At 46.6% G+C, this 12536-nt stretch overlaps 1 long non-coding RNA gene across 1 annotated transcript; it reads left to right on the forward strand.

Moving 5' to 3' along the window:
* The first annotated feature begins 209 nt into the window (after window positions 1-209).
* LOC138920602 (uncharacterized) lies at window positions 210-5577 on the forward strand. The gene is made up of 3 exons (XR_011432052.1): window positions 210-1050; window positions 1486-1592; window positions 5310-5577. It is a non-coding gene; the product is annotated as an uncharacterized lncRNA (long non-coding RNA).
* The last annotated feature ends 6959 nt before the right edge of the window (window positions 5578-12536 follow it).

Genomic DNA, 12536 nt, shown 5'->3' on the forward strand with positions numbered 1-12536 from the left:
CCCTAGGCGGGTCCTCAGCATCCGGTCCTCAGACGGCATCCCACAGCCCCCATGGGCGCTCTCTGCCCAGGTGTGGCTAGCGGGTCAGCCTGGAGGGAAGCATCTGACGTGTGCTAAAGTTCTCTCTCTCTCTTTCTCCCTCTTGTCCTCTCCCTGCCTTCCCTCACCACCTATTTCTTCTCTTTCTCTCTGTCTCTCTCTCTCTCTAGCTCTGTCTCTGCATGTGAACGAGAAAGCGTATTATCCCCATTGCCACCAGCCGCCATCTTGAAATCACAAGGGGAACACATTTTGGGATGATTCTGACACTGAGAACCACAGAGCAGAGAAGCAACACCTATGGTGACATTTGGAACCATAGAATGAGCCAATCCTGCAGCCAGAGCCACCTCTGGCCTCCCTGTGAGATGAGAAATTACGTGGTCTCACACATTGCTTTTTGAGTTGGATGTCCGTGACTTGTCTGAAAAGCATCCTTACCAGTCCTGAATGTTCCAGAACCAGCTGGTTTCTGCTTCCGTGCTTTGGCACACATTGGTGGCTTGGTCTGGTACACCTTTTGGCACCAGCCGTTCCCAGTGCCCCAGACACTCTCTCTCAGGGCCCACAGCCCTTTGGTCGTGGCTCTGTGGAAGTCCCCACCACAGCAGGTGTGGCCATCTCCCACTGAGCTCGAGCTCCTGAGGCAGAGTCTCAGGTAAGAGTTGGGGGCCTGGCCCCACAGCAGGTGCCACTCTGGTGTCTGCAGGCTGAGAGGTGCCAGTCTCAGCAGCCTCAAGGGCTCTGCCCCGATATGGCTGATGTGCCCCTGTGTGCCACAGACTGTGAGGGTCTGCAAGGCACTGTCTAGGTGCCAGGCTGAATACCAACCCTCAGAGTTTCAAATCCATCGTGTACAGAGCTAGAACCTCACCATCATCTACGAGCTGCAAGCAGGTCCCAGCTGCAGGAGGCCAAGCTCTGCGCCCCTCTAGGGCGTCTGTTCCTTCACTTTGGTTTAACTGCTATGGATGGATAACCACCATGGACGGATGCCCTGGTAATGCAAAGGTAGGGCGCGAGCATCTCCTGGAGCAGGGGCATGGAGACACGGTGGCTTCGGGGGCATCAAGAAGCTGTGGGGAGAACGCTCGTGTCCCAGCTTCTTAGGGCCCCAGAGAGCAATGGGTGACACATGGGAGGAGGGTTTCCTCCCACCTGCACTCAAGACCCAGAACCCTCTTGGTAATGGGCACCTTGTACATGGCATCTTTTAAAAAATCTCTGTTCCAGTGGCTGGTATCTGGGAGAAGTTTTAGATTTTTATAGATGTGTTTTGTATCTGGCCAGCTGATAAACCTTCCAATTAGTTTTAATATTTTAACAAATTAATTCTCTTGGATTTTCTAAGAATACCAAAATCTCTGTAAATAATGATAATCGATTTTGTTTTGTTTTGAAGATATTGGCCCCTTAAACTTCCTTATTTTTTAACGTGTTTTTCAGTATTGGTAAGTGCTCTAAAAAACTTCATTGTTGTGGAAGAATCAGACCCACTCAAAGCAGAGAGGCTGGGAGAACGGGCTTCCGCGAAGGCCTCCCGGCCTCGTCAGGTATTTGCTCTTTGCTTGTCTCTTTCCCTCTCTCTCTTGGGATTTTTTTTCCTGGAGTGTATTAAGCAAATCCAAGGCATCATTTTATTTCATCCTGAAATACTCCAGTATGTATCTTCAACAGGGGAGGATATCTTGACATCACTTATACGTTATTACATCTAACAAAAGAAACAGGGATCCCCTAATATAATCTGACACCCAGTTCAAGTTCACTTTCCCTCCAGGCAGTGAGGGCCGCCCACCTTCCTTCCCAGAGCTCCTTCCCCTTCTTTCGTTTCCACTTTCCTGCTTTCTCGCCTTGGCTATATGTAGGCTCCCTCAACTTAGGTTGGAATGATGAGAACAGCATGTAGCTTTGAGCTGTTACGGATCTGAGAACAGAGAGGTAGATACAAAACAAACAGCAAAGAATGAATTTCAAACATTCAGGGTGAGAGGCAGCCTGGGCCAAGGGAAGGGGGCAGAGGGGCCGCAGCTGAAGGAGGTCTCTGTGCAGAGGGGCTGATCCTGGTCACTCAGGCAGCTCCAGGGAGAAGCTGCAAGAAGCTCCAAGCCTTCAGCCTGAAACACACAGGGCAAAGACTGTGCCAGAAAACGGAGAGTGAAATTCATCACAATGTTGCTTCTGAAAAAGTGAGCTAAAGGAACGCACTTATACTTATCCATTTACAGAGTCTTCTAAGAACGTAAATTCAGTCCAGTTAGCAGAGTTTTCATTTTCTCATATATTTCCTTGGTCATGAACTTAGCTCCATCCAAACTGTCCTAAGTGGTTAGCATTTGCAGAATGACTGCCGGTCTACCCGGCAACTCCACACACACTCTCTGATTGAGACCTCAGACTAGCCCAGGCCTGAAATTCAGGAAGTGACAGCCACCCCCACACTGGGTGGGCTCCGTCTCATGTCTTCCAACTCGATGCCCACACACTCTGCCTGGGCGGGGGGCGGGGAGTGTCAGTGTGTATAAGCGTACATGTGAGTATACGTGTGCATATGTGCATGTACGTGTGCAGGGCCTGTTAAAATTATACACAAAAGTCCTGCAACTTTCATTTTCACTTAACAATGTGTCCTGGAGGTCTTTCCTGTAAACACAACTCATCAGCACAGATCCAGCTCATCATTTAAAGACCCACGCGTCATTGTGTTGACTAGACGCACAATCATCCACATCGCCGGCATCCTATTGATAGACACTTGGGTTGCTCCTGAATTTTTGCCACAGCAACAGGTGCTAAAACTCATAAGTTAAAAAATGCAAATCAAATCTGTTAGATATCATTTACTATCAAGTTGACAAGAATTTTTAAAAATTATAGTATTTAGGGCTGATGGAGATGTTGGAAAATAGGCACTCAATCACTGTTGGTAGCAATGCAAAGTCTTACAGTCATTTTGGAAAAAGATTTAGCAGAATCTGTTAGTACGTAAAATGCCCTGCTCTTTGGTCTATTCATTGCCCTCCTAAGAACGGATTCTGTGTCTAGGTTTATGTCCAAACCTGCCTTCTGGGCCTTGTCGCCCAGACATACTGAAGGGACCACTGTCTTCCTCCGCTTCTGAGTCAAATGCCATACGTGGGCACTGGTGAGAGCTGTCAGCGCCCTGAAAGATGTAAGTTTGTGGAGCTGTCTGCACTAAGAGCCGGAGCATCCACATGGAGGTGTTTGCCGCTCCGCATTCTCTCTCAAACACAGCTTCTCCCTGGCAGGACATGGGTCCAGGAACCTTGTTTCCTTCAAAGTGAAACAAATTTCACAGACTCTGCCCTTCGGTGGTGGGGAGGAGGTCATACCTTTTAGGACAGTGCAGCACCTCCCACCCATCTACGAGGGCCTCTCGGAGGTTGGGGCTGCGGTGGGATCCTCACGAAGGCCCAAGCATCTCTTTGTAGGTTGGCTTATGCCCAGGAATGGTCCCCTGATCAAGGAGGCCACACAGTTTCCCAAAGCCACACAGTTTCCCTGGTGCCCCTCTCACTGGGCCTTCGGCCCCACCGCTGCGATCTCTTCATTCTATTCTTTTGAAGAAGGTGCTTTACCATCGGAGGTGTGCAGTGTGGGGTGAGGCAAGGGAGAATCACTGACGACTGTTATTGCTGTCCTATTTCCAATGGGAGAAAGAATTTGACGCCAGTACTCAGGGTCCGCGAACCAAAAGACCCACTTCTTGAGCTGCTTTGCAAAAAGAGCCTTGACATGGCCTTCACCTTGGAGAGACCCCGGTGCTCCCATGTGTCTTGCAGGGCAGGGACAAGCAGATGTTACAACACAGTCGTGGGAGCTCTTTGTGGACTTTAGCCCAGTGGGGACTGGGGGCTGGGGCCCAGGCTGGCAGCTGAGTGCCCAGCATTCCCTCAAAGAGGTGGTGGCCAGGCTCAGACTGCTCCAACACCAGCTCCTCGTGTCACCACTGATACGTCCTCTCACACTCATCCCATGAAAAGAGAGAGGCAGGGCACAGGGGTCCCTTCTTGGAGCACCCTCACAGTATAAGAAGCCAAGAGATGGGAGATTTCAGGCCTCCTGCTGCTAACTTTGGAGCCAGCTTCCCCAGGCAAGCCACTTTCTTATCCCAAACCCTGCCCATGGGTGCTGTGCAATTTGCCACATCCCCCAATGGGTCATGCCCATTGGATCTCCGGGACAGCAAATTTGTGGTCACCCACATGCCTTAAAGGCATCCAAAGTGTCTTGGAGAAGGCCATGGACCCAAATAAAAGAGTGTATGAGAAGACACGGGGTGTCCTAGAGGTAAAAGGCATCCTATTGTCCATAGTATGGTGAAGAAACAGGCCCGGGTTGTAAGCTACTTGTGGGGTCACCCAGATGGGACCGAGCAGCGCTGGACTGGGCTCAGAGCTCCATTCCTGGCCACTAGGGTGGCCAACTATCCCGGTTTATCTGCAACTGAGGGTTTCCTGGAACGTGTGGGACTTTCAGTGCTAACATCAGAACATTCCAGGCAAACCCGGATGAGGTACTCATGCTGCACAGCATCTCTCAAGCTCCTCGGGGGTCCTGCCTGCCAACTGGGACCCTGTCCCAGTGCCCCACTCCCCTGCTCTGAGCTCAGAGCCCTCCAGTTCATCACTTCCTTCAAGGTTGCCATCTCTACTTCCTCCCTTTGTCAAAGACTGGCATGAAGGAGCGAGCACAGTCGGTGCTCAGTAATTGTGATCTGAGCTGCACTGAACTGGCCATAGGCAGGGCCTGCAGATGATACTCAGGAGGGCAGCCCAGTCCCAAGTTCGGGACCTGGGCAGTCCAAGGCCAGGGCAGGTGCCTTGCATTGCTGTGCTGGGGAAGGGGGTGGGGAGGGGCTTGGGCAGCGACTGGGCGCCCTCCAGGCAGCCGGACGCTGCCCACACCTCCCAGTGTGCTCTGGCAGGCCTCTGCATCCCATCATTTAAATGGAGCAAACACTAATTAAGAAAAGAATCCCCCCAAAGCGTTTCCCTCCTGGGCTGCGAGCCTGCATCCAGAGGCCAAGGCTGGAGGGACAGTTAACTCAGGCTGACAAAGACCTTAGCGGATCACTGTGAGGACGGCCCTGATCCAGGTGACACCTGGGCAGGAGCCAGTAGCCAGGAGGCAGATGCTCCTGGACGACCTACGTCAGAAGCGAGGGGCTGCGGCAAGCATCGCAGGGGCAGGCAGGGTCCTTCCCAGACCCGTGGTTCTCTGACGAGCATATTTCTCTTCTGGTGAAGGACATGCGACTGAAGATTTATTCCTCACAAACAAACGAGAAGTTCCGAACTGGAAACTTCAGCGGCTGGAGCCCTCTCTGGGGCCCTCCTGTCACCCGCTGGCCTGGACACCGTGGGCCGCACACACTCCCTCCATGCCTGGACCTGCGGGAAGCCGCTGCCGCGTGTTCCTCCCTGTCATGAAAGAATTAAAGACAACATCTTGGGTAGAAAGCAATTGTGAAGGGTGGAAGTTTCTGGCCAGGCAAATAAATTGGATTTAAGTATATTACAGTCATAATCTTTTTCTGCCTCTCTCCAGACGGTCTCTGTACATGGAAAAATGAGAATGTATTCGCAGACAAAGCGTGGCCTGAGGGAGAAGCCTGCCGGAATCTGGATTTTCAATAACATAAGACAATAAAGCTTAGACTTCTAACCTGCTGCAATATGGTCAAAGTATAAAGAGCTTAGCTACTAATAAAAGGGAAGGGGCTTCCCCTCATATCCGAGGATCCAGACCCCCTGGAAGGGCACTTCATAAAGATCATAATGGGTTAGCTGGGATCACACAGGCATGAGGCCCCTTGTTGACCGATTGTCTGACAGTTGTCACCTATGGGTCTGATATTAATAAGTCCCGTGTTGATTTCCCTGGGGTATTTTTGTCCCTGTAATTGCACATCTTCACGTTGCGACCCTACGCTGGGTGACATGCGGGCTACCGTTACCTGATGACAGGATGCACACGCATCGCTCTTTTCTTCCCGGGGCATTCCTACTATGCAGCGGCATATTCCGTATTGGGGGCATAAATTGGTGGCGGGCGGGCAGGCTTTTAGGACACAGGACAGACCCAGCTGCCCCTCCCTGGAAGGCAGGCACCCCAAATTCATTTGTGACAGGGGGAGCTGGTGCAATTCAGGATCGTGATCAATCCTTCTCTGAATTTGCTCACTTATCGAATACTTTCCTAGGGGATTACTCTCCCAGGGCTCCTTAGACAGTGTGGTCGAGGCAAATTGCATGAATATGATTGTAGGAATGAAGCTGCAGGAGAGTAGCAGTGCTTGGTTAAACATGTTCTGTAAGGTGTAAATTGCCACTGAACCAGAACATAGCTGTGGAGAATTGTAACGCCAAGCAGCCTTCCGCCTGTCCATCCGCTCCCATGGTGCAGAGGGAATTACCCTGTCCCTCCACACACACCGTCTCCATTTAGACTTTCTGGTGGCTCCAGGGCTGGTCCATGCCTCAGTTACCATATACCATGCTTTTCAATATCATCTGCATTTTAAAATGACATGGAAGCAAAGTTTTCCAAAACATTCCAATTCTGCTCATTCCAGGTGCTGCATCATCCCTCTAGCTGCACCTTGGAGAGCCAGCCGCCTTCCATACAGGACACGTCTCTGTAGAGCTTTCCATTTCTGGGGTGGTGCCTAGTGGAGAGAAACGAGTATGCGATGCCAGATGCTCCAGGACAGGCCCTCCCTGTAAACTCAGCCAGAGACCACCGTTCTCTGGGAACCTGCACTGCAGGCCACTCGGAGAGGGAGCAACACAGGGCAGCAGACACTTAGGTGGATTGCATGGGCTGTCTTGAGGCCGTGTCATACTCTGGGGACTCAGAACACTTTCTCCAGTGATTCACAACACTTCCGCAGCCATGTGGGCTTCTCCCTTTGGGGGTCAGATACAGACCATTGAAACGTGGGTTGCTCACAGGAACCACATAGCCCTGAGGCAGCTGACAAGGAGAACGGGGCTTCTTTTCTCAGGTGGAGGCACAAGGCAGGGTTTTTAGAAATGTCTGGGAGCTGGTGTCGGGGGACCTGGAGAGGGAGCTGCCTGCCTCTGAGTCAGGCTACTGGGGCTCCCAGGAGCTGATGCTGAGTCACAGAACCATCTGGACCCCTCTGGCCAACATGAGAACTTCCCCAACTGGTGCTTGTGGTCCTATGAGAGGAGGCCTGAGGTCTGTGGGTGGTGCTCATGATCTGTTGGGCTTGGAAGAGCAGAGCCCAAGACCCAAGATGTGCTCCTGGTCAGACAGGCCTGGGGTGGGGCGTGTGTACCACCCTCCAGCTCCATGACTGCCTCTTATCAGAATAAGGGGACAACATAGGTGCCATTGGGCAGATCAACTGAATTGATCACAGCCTTTTAAGAGAGGGCAGTCCTCAGCCTTTGAAGAGCAGTGTTATGAGATGAATTGTTTCCCTCCAAATTCATATGTGGAAATCCTAACCTCTAGTACCTCAGAATGTGACTATATTTGGAGATAGAGTCTTTTAAAGTAATTAAGGATAAATGAGGTCATCGGGGTGGGCCCTGATCCAATATGCCTGGGGTCCTTATGAAAAGAGGAGATTAGGACACAAACACATACAGAGGAAAGACTATGTGAGGACACAGGGAGAAGAAGATGGCCGTCCACAAGCCAAGGAGAGAGGCCTCAGCAGACACCAAACCTACTAACACCTTGATCTCAGACTTCCAGTCTCCAGAACTGTGAGAAAATAAATTTCTGTTGTTTAAGCTGCATAATCTGTGGTATTTCATTATGGCAGCCTGAGCAGACTCACACAGGCAGATTTGCCCACAGCTGCCTCTGCCCCAGCCTACAGAGTAGGTCTTTTATTCTTCAGTCTTTTCTGAAGGTTTCTGTCTGTCACTAAGTCATCTGCTCAGACAATTTAGCTTTTGTGACAGGTGACAGGTGAACAAAACACTTGTGTGTTAGAAACAAGCATAATAGCACAAGTATAAGCCAAGTAAACTCCTACTGGACCTAACCCTCTTGCAAACAAAAACTACAATGCTGCACAAAAAGAAAAAGAAAACTCTACCCAAGTCTCTGGCTGGCTCCTAAACCACACATATGTTTAGGCAGACTCAAAGCAGTTTGGCTAAAATAGAAAATCTGAACTGTGGTTTGAGGTGATACTAAAGAGACAGAATTTCCAGTTTAAGTCTAATCATGTTAGTTGCCTAATAAAACAAAAAAGTCAACATTCTCTGGAGGATTAGAACAGAATCCAGAATCTCCAAAACATAGCATTCCCAAAACATGACATTCCAGGGAACAATGTAAAATTGCTTGACATAGGAAGAAGCAGGAAACTGTGGCTCTGTCTCAAGAGAAAAGTCAATCGACTGAGAACAATCCTGAGATGACCCCAAGATGTTGGCATTAGAAGACAGAGACTTTAAAGAAGATATTATAACTATACTCAATGAAGTAAAGGAAAATATGTTGGCAGTCAAAGAAGGGCTAAGAAATCTCAGCTAAGAAACAGAAATTATAAAAATAAGAACCAAATGGAAATTATAGAACAGAAAATATACAATATTTGAAATAAAAAATTCCATGGACTGGCTTACTACCAAAATAGAGATAATAGATGAAAGAGTCAGTGAACTTGAGTACAGATGACTATCAATGATCCAAGCTGAAGAAGAGAGAGAAAACAGGTTGAAAATAATGAACAGAGCCTTGGGAACCTTGGCCTAACATATATGAAATCTAAGTCTCAAGAGGAGAAGAAACAGAGAATGTAGCAGAAAAAGTATTGAAAGATGTGGTGGCCAAGAAATTTCCTAAATTTGGTGAAACACATAAATTTGAGTTTCAGAAAGCTCAGTGAACCCCATACAGGATAAATATAAATAAAACCATGTCTAAGCATCATACTCTAACTACTGAAAATCAAAAGGAAAAGGAAATCTTTAAAGCAGCCAGAAAAAAACTACATACACATTGTACATGGAAGAATAGGATTTGATTGACTGCAGACTTCTCATCAGAAACTATGGAGGCTAGAAGGCAGTGGAACACCGTCTTTAACGTGTGAGAGAATTGTCGACATGGGGGTCTGTAATCAGGGACATCATGCTTCAAAAATGAAAATATTTTCAGAATAAAGAACACTTAGAGAATTTGTTTCTGTTTATGAGAAATTCTAAAAGAAGTTCTTTGAAGGGAAATGATACCAGTTGGAAATTCAGATTTTAGGGAGGAAATAAAGAGTATCAAAACTGGGAAATCTGTGGGTAAATATAAAAGAATTTTAAAATATTAATTTCTTTAAAATTCATAAGACTGTTTAAAGTAAAAAATTTTACAACACTGTCTTCTGGAGTTTATTAGGTATTTTGGATATAATACCCATGACAGCAACAGCAATAAAGGACTAGGGGGCATATGGAACTATATGGTTATAAGGTTTCTACATTTTACATATGATGGGACAGTATTAACTCTAAGCAGACTGAAAAGTTAAGGATATATATATTATATATATTTTAATCCCTAAGCAACCACTAATAGTGTAATGTGAAGAGGTATAGCTAAAACACAATAGATTAATTAAAATGAAATTTTTTAAATATTCAAATAATTCAGAAAGCAGAAAATGAGAAACAGAGGAACACAAAACAGAGGGAACAAACAGAAAACAGGTAATAAATTAATATACCTAAACCCAACCATATCAAAAATTATATTAAATGTTACTGAAGTGAGCACACATGCCAATTAAAAGGCAGAGATTGTCAGAATGGATTTTAAAAAGCAAAACTCACACTGCATACTCATTAGGATTGTACAATTTAAAAAACAAGAAATAACAAACGTTGTCAAGGATGTGGAGAAACCGGAACACTTGTGCACTGTTGGGAATGTAAAATGACGCGCTCCTATGTAAATCAGCATGGCAATTCCTCAAACACTAAAAACAGAATTACCATATGATCCAGAAATTCCACTTCTGAGTATACACCCAAAAGAATGGACAGCAAGGACATGAACAGATATTTGTACACCCAAGTTCATAGCAGTACTATTCACAATAGCCAAGAGGTGGAAGTAACTCAAGGCTCCATCAGTGGATGAATGGATGAACAAAACATGGTAAATACAGAAAACGGGATTTATTCAGCCTTAAAAAGGAATGAAATTCTGACACAGGTTACAATTTGGATGAACTTTGAAGACATTATGCTAAGTGAAGTAAGCCAGTCACAAAAGGACAAAAACTAGAAGATTTCAATTATATGAGGTACCTAAAGTAGTCAAATTCACAGAGCTCAAAGTAGAATGGTGATTTTGAGGGGCTGAATGGGGAGGGAGACACAGGGAGCTGCTGCAGAGTGGGCATCAAGTTTCAGTTTTGCAAGATGGGAAAGTTCTGGAGGTTGGTTGCACAACAAGGTGAATATACTTGGCACTACTGAACTGTGCACTTAAAAGTGGTAAATTACCATTAGGATGGTAACAGTACACTCAGGATCGTAAATTTTATGTTATGTGTATTTTACTACAATTAAAAATAAAAATTAAAAATAAGACCCGCTTTACTAGTTATTTTTAAAATGTTACTTTAAAATAGTTACTTTAAATATGAAAACTCAGATAGGGTCAGCATAAATAGAGGAAAAAATATACCATGCAACCAGTACGCGTAGAAAGCTGGAGGGGCTACATGAATATCAGACAACAAACTGCAAGACAGATAACGTTAAAAAGAGATAAAGAGGGATATCTCATAATGATAAAAAAGTCAATTCATCAGGAAAATGCAATAACCATAAATGTGTACACAACTAATAAAAGAAGAAGTAGACAATTCTACAGTCTTAGAGACTTTAACTGCCGTCTCTCCACAATTGATAGAACAAAGAATTCGGTTAAAACATTGCTAAGATGAAAACATTACCAACCACCTTGACCTTGTGGATCACTATACTCCACCCCACAACTAACTTCAGAATACACGTTCTTTTCAAGTGCGCGTGGGATGTTCTGCAAGATAGGCAACCACGTGCTGGGCCACATAAGTCAAACATTTAAAGGATTGCATTAATGCAGAGATATGCTCTGACAAGGACGGAATTAAATTAGAAATCAATAACAAGAAGCGATCCAAGAAAGCTGTGGTAGACAGAATAATATGTCAAATTCCCACCCTAAGGTGTCCGTGTCCTCATACCTGGAGCCTGTGGATAGGTTAGGTTACCAGGCTAGGGGAATTAAGTACAGGTGGAATAAGGTTGCTAATCAGGTGACTTTAGGATAGGGAGATTAACCTGGATTACCCGGGTGGGCCCAGTGTCATCACAAGGGTCTGATAGTAAGTGCAAGAGGACATCAGAGTGATATGATGTGAAATGACTCACCTGCCATTGCTGGCTTTGAGGATGGAGGAAGGAACCACAGCCAAGGAGTGTGGGCAGCCTCTAGAAGTCGGAAAAGGCACAGACACGGATTCTCCCCTAGGGTCTCCAGACAGGAATGCAGGCTTGCCGACATCTTGACTTTAGTCCATTGAGACCCATGTTGGACTTCTGGCTTACAGACCCATAAAGTAATACATCTGTGTTGTTTTAAGCCACTAAGTTTCTGGTCATTTACTACAGCAGCAATAGAAAACTCATACAGCTGCTGATTTCAATTCACTAGGGTTGTTAAAATAATTAGACTCAACTAAAATAAAAATTAAGGAGGTTATAAAATAAAGGGGAGTCTGCCTTGGAGAAGAGCTGTGTCAGTTTCCTCTTGGGCCCCATTTCCCTGGCCCTGCATGGGGTGTGGATGGCGGTGTCCACACTGCTCACAGTTGACTGGACACGCAATCTCATACCCGGTGGAGTGGGCTGGATAGCGTTCCCCAAAATCCATGTCCACTCAGAACCTCAGAATGTGACCTTATTTGAAAATAAGGTCTTTGCAGATATAATGAAGGATCAAGATGAGATCATACTGGACCAAGGTGGGCTCGAAATCCAATGAGTGTCGTTATAAGACACAGAGAAGGACTCAGAGACCCAGAGAGGAAGGCGATGTGAACGTGGAGGTAGAGATTGGAGGGAAGAATCTACAACTGGAGGAACGTCCAGGATTGCTGGCAGCCACCAGATGCTGGGAGCAGGGCACAGGATGGACTGTCCCTCCAAGCCTCAGGAGAAACCAACCCTGCCAACACCTTGATTTTGGACTTCCGGCCTCCAGAGCTCTGAGAGGATACGTTTCTGTTACTTTAAGTTGGTGGTAGTTTGTGTTAGTCCCGGGTCACTAATACACCCAGAGTGTTGGTCCTTCGAACTGTTATGATCAGAAGCACATGCTCAAAGACTCTAGGGAGAAGCTGGAGAAGGGACCAGCTGGCAGGAGTGGGCACTGGAAATCAGACTTGCTTCCTGCCCTCGTTTCTCTGGACTCATTCTGCCCCAGCAAGACTCCTCATC

This window comes from Equus caballus, chromosome 1, assembly GCF_041296265.1.
Source record: "Equus caballus isolate H_3958 breed thoroughbred chromosome 1, TB-T2T, whole genome shotgun sequence".
Lineage (NCBI taxonomy): Eukaryota > Metazoa > Chordata > Mammalia > Perissodactyla > Equidae > Equus > Equus caballus.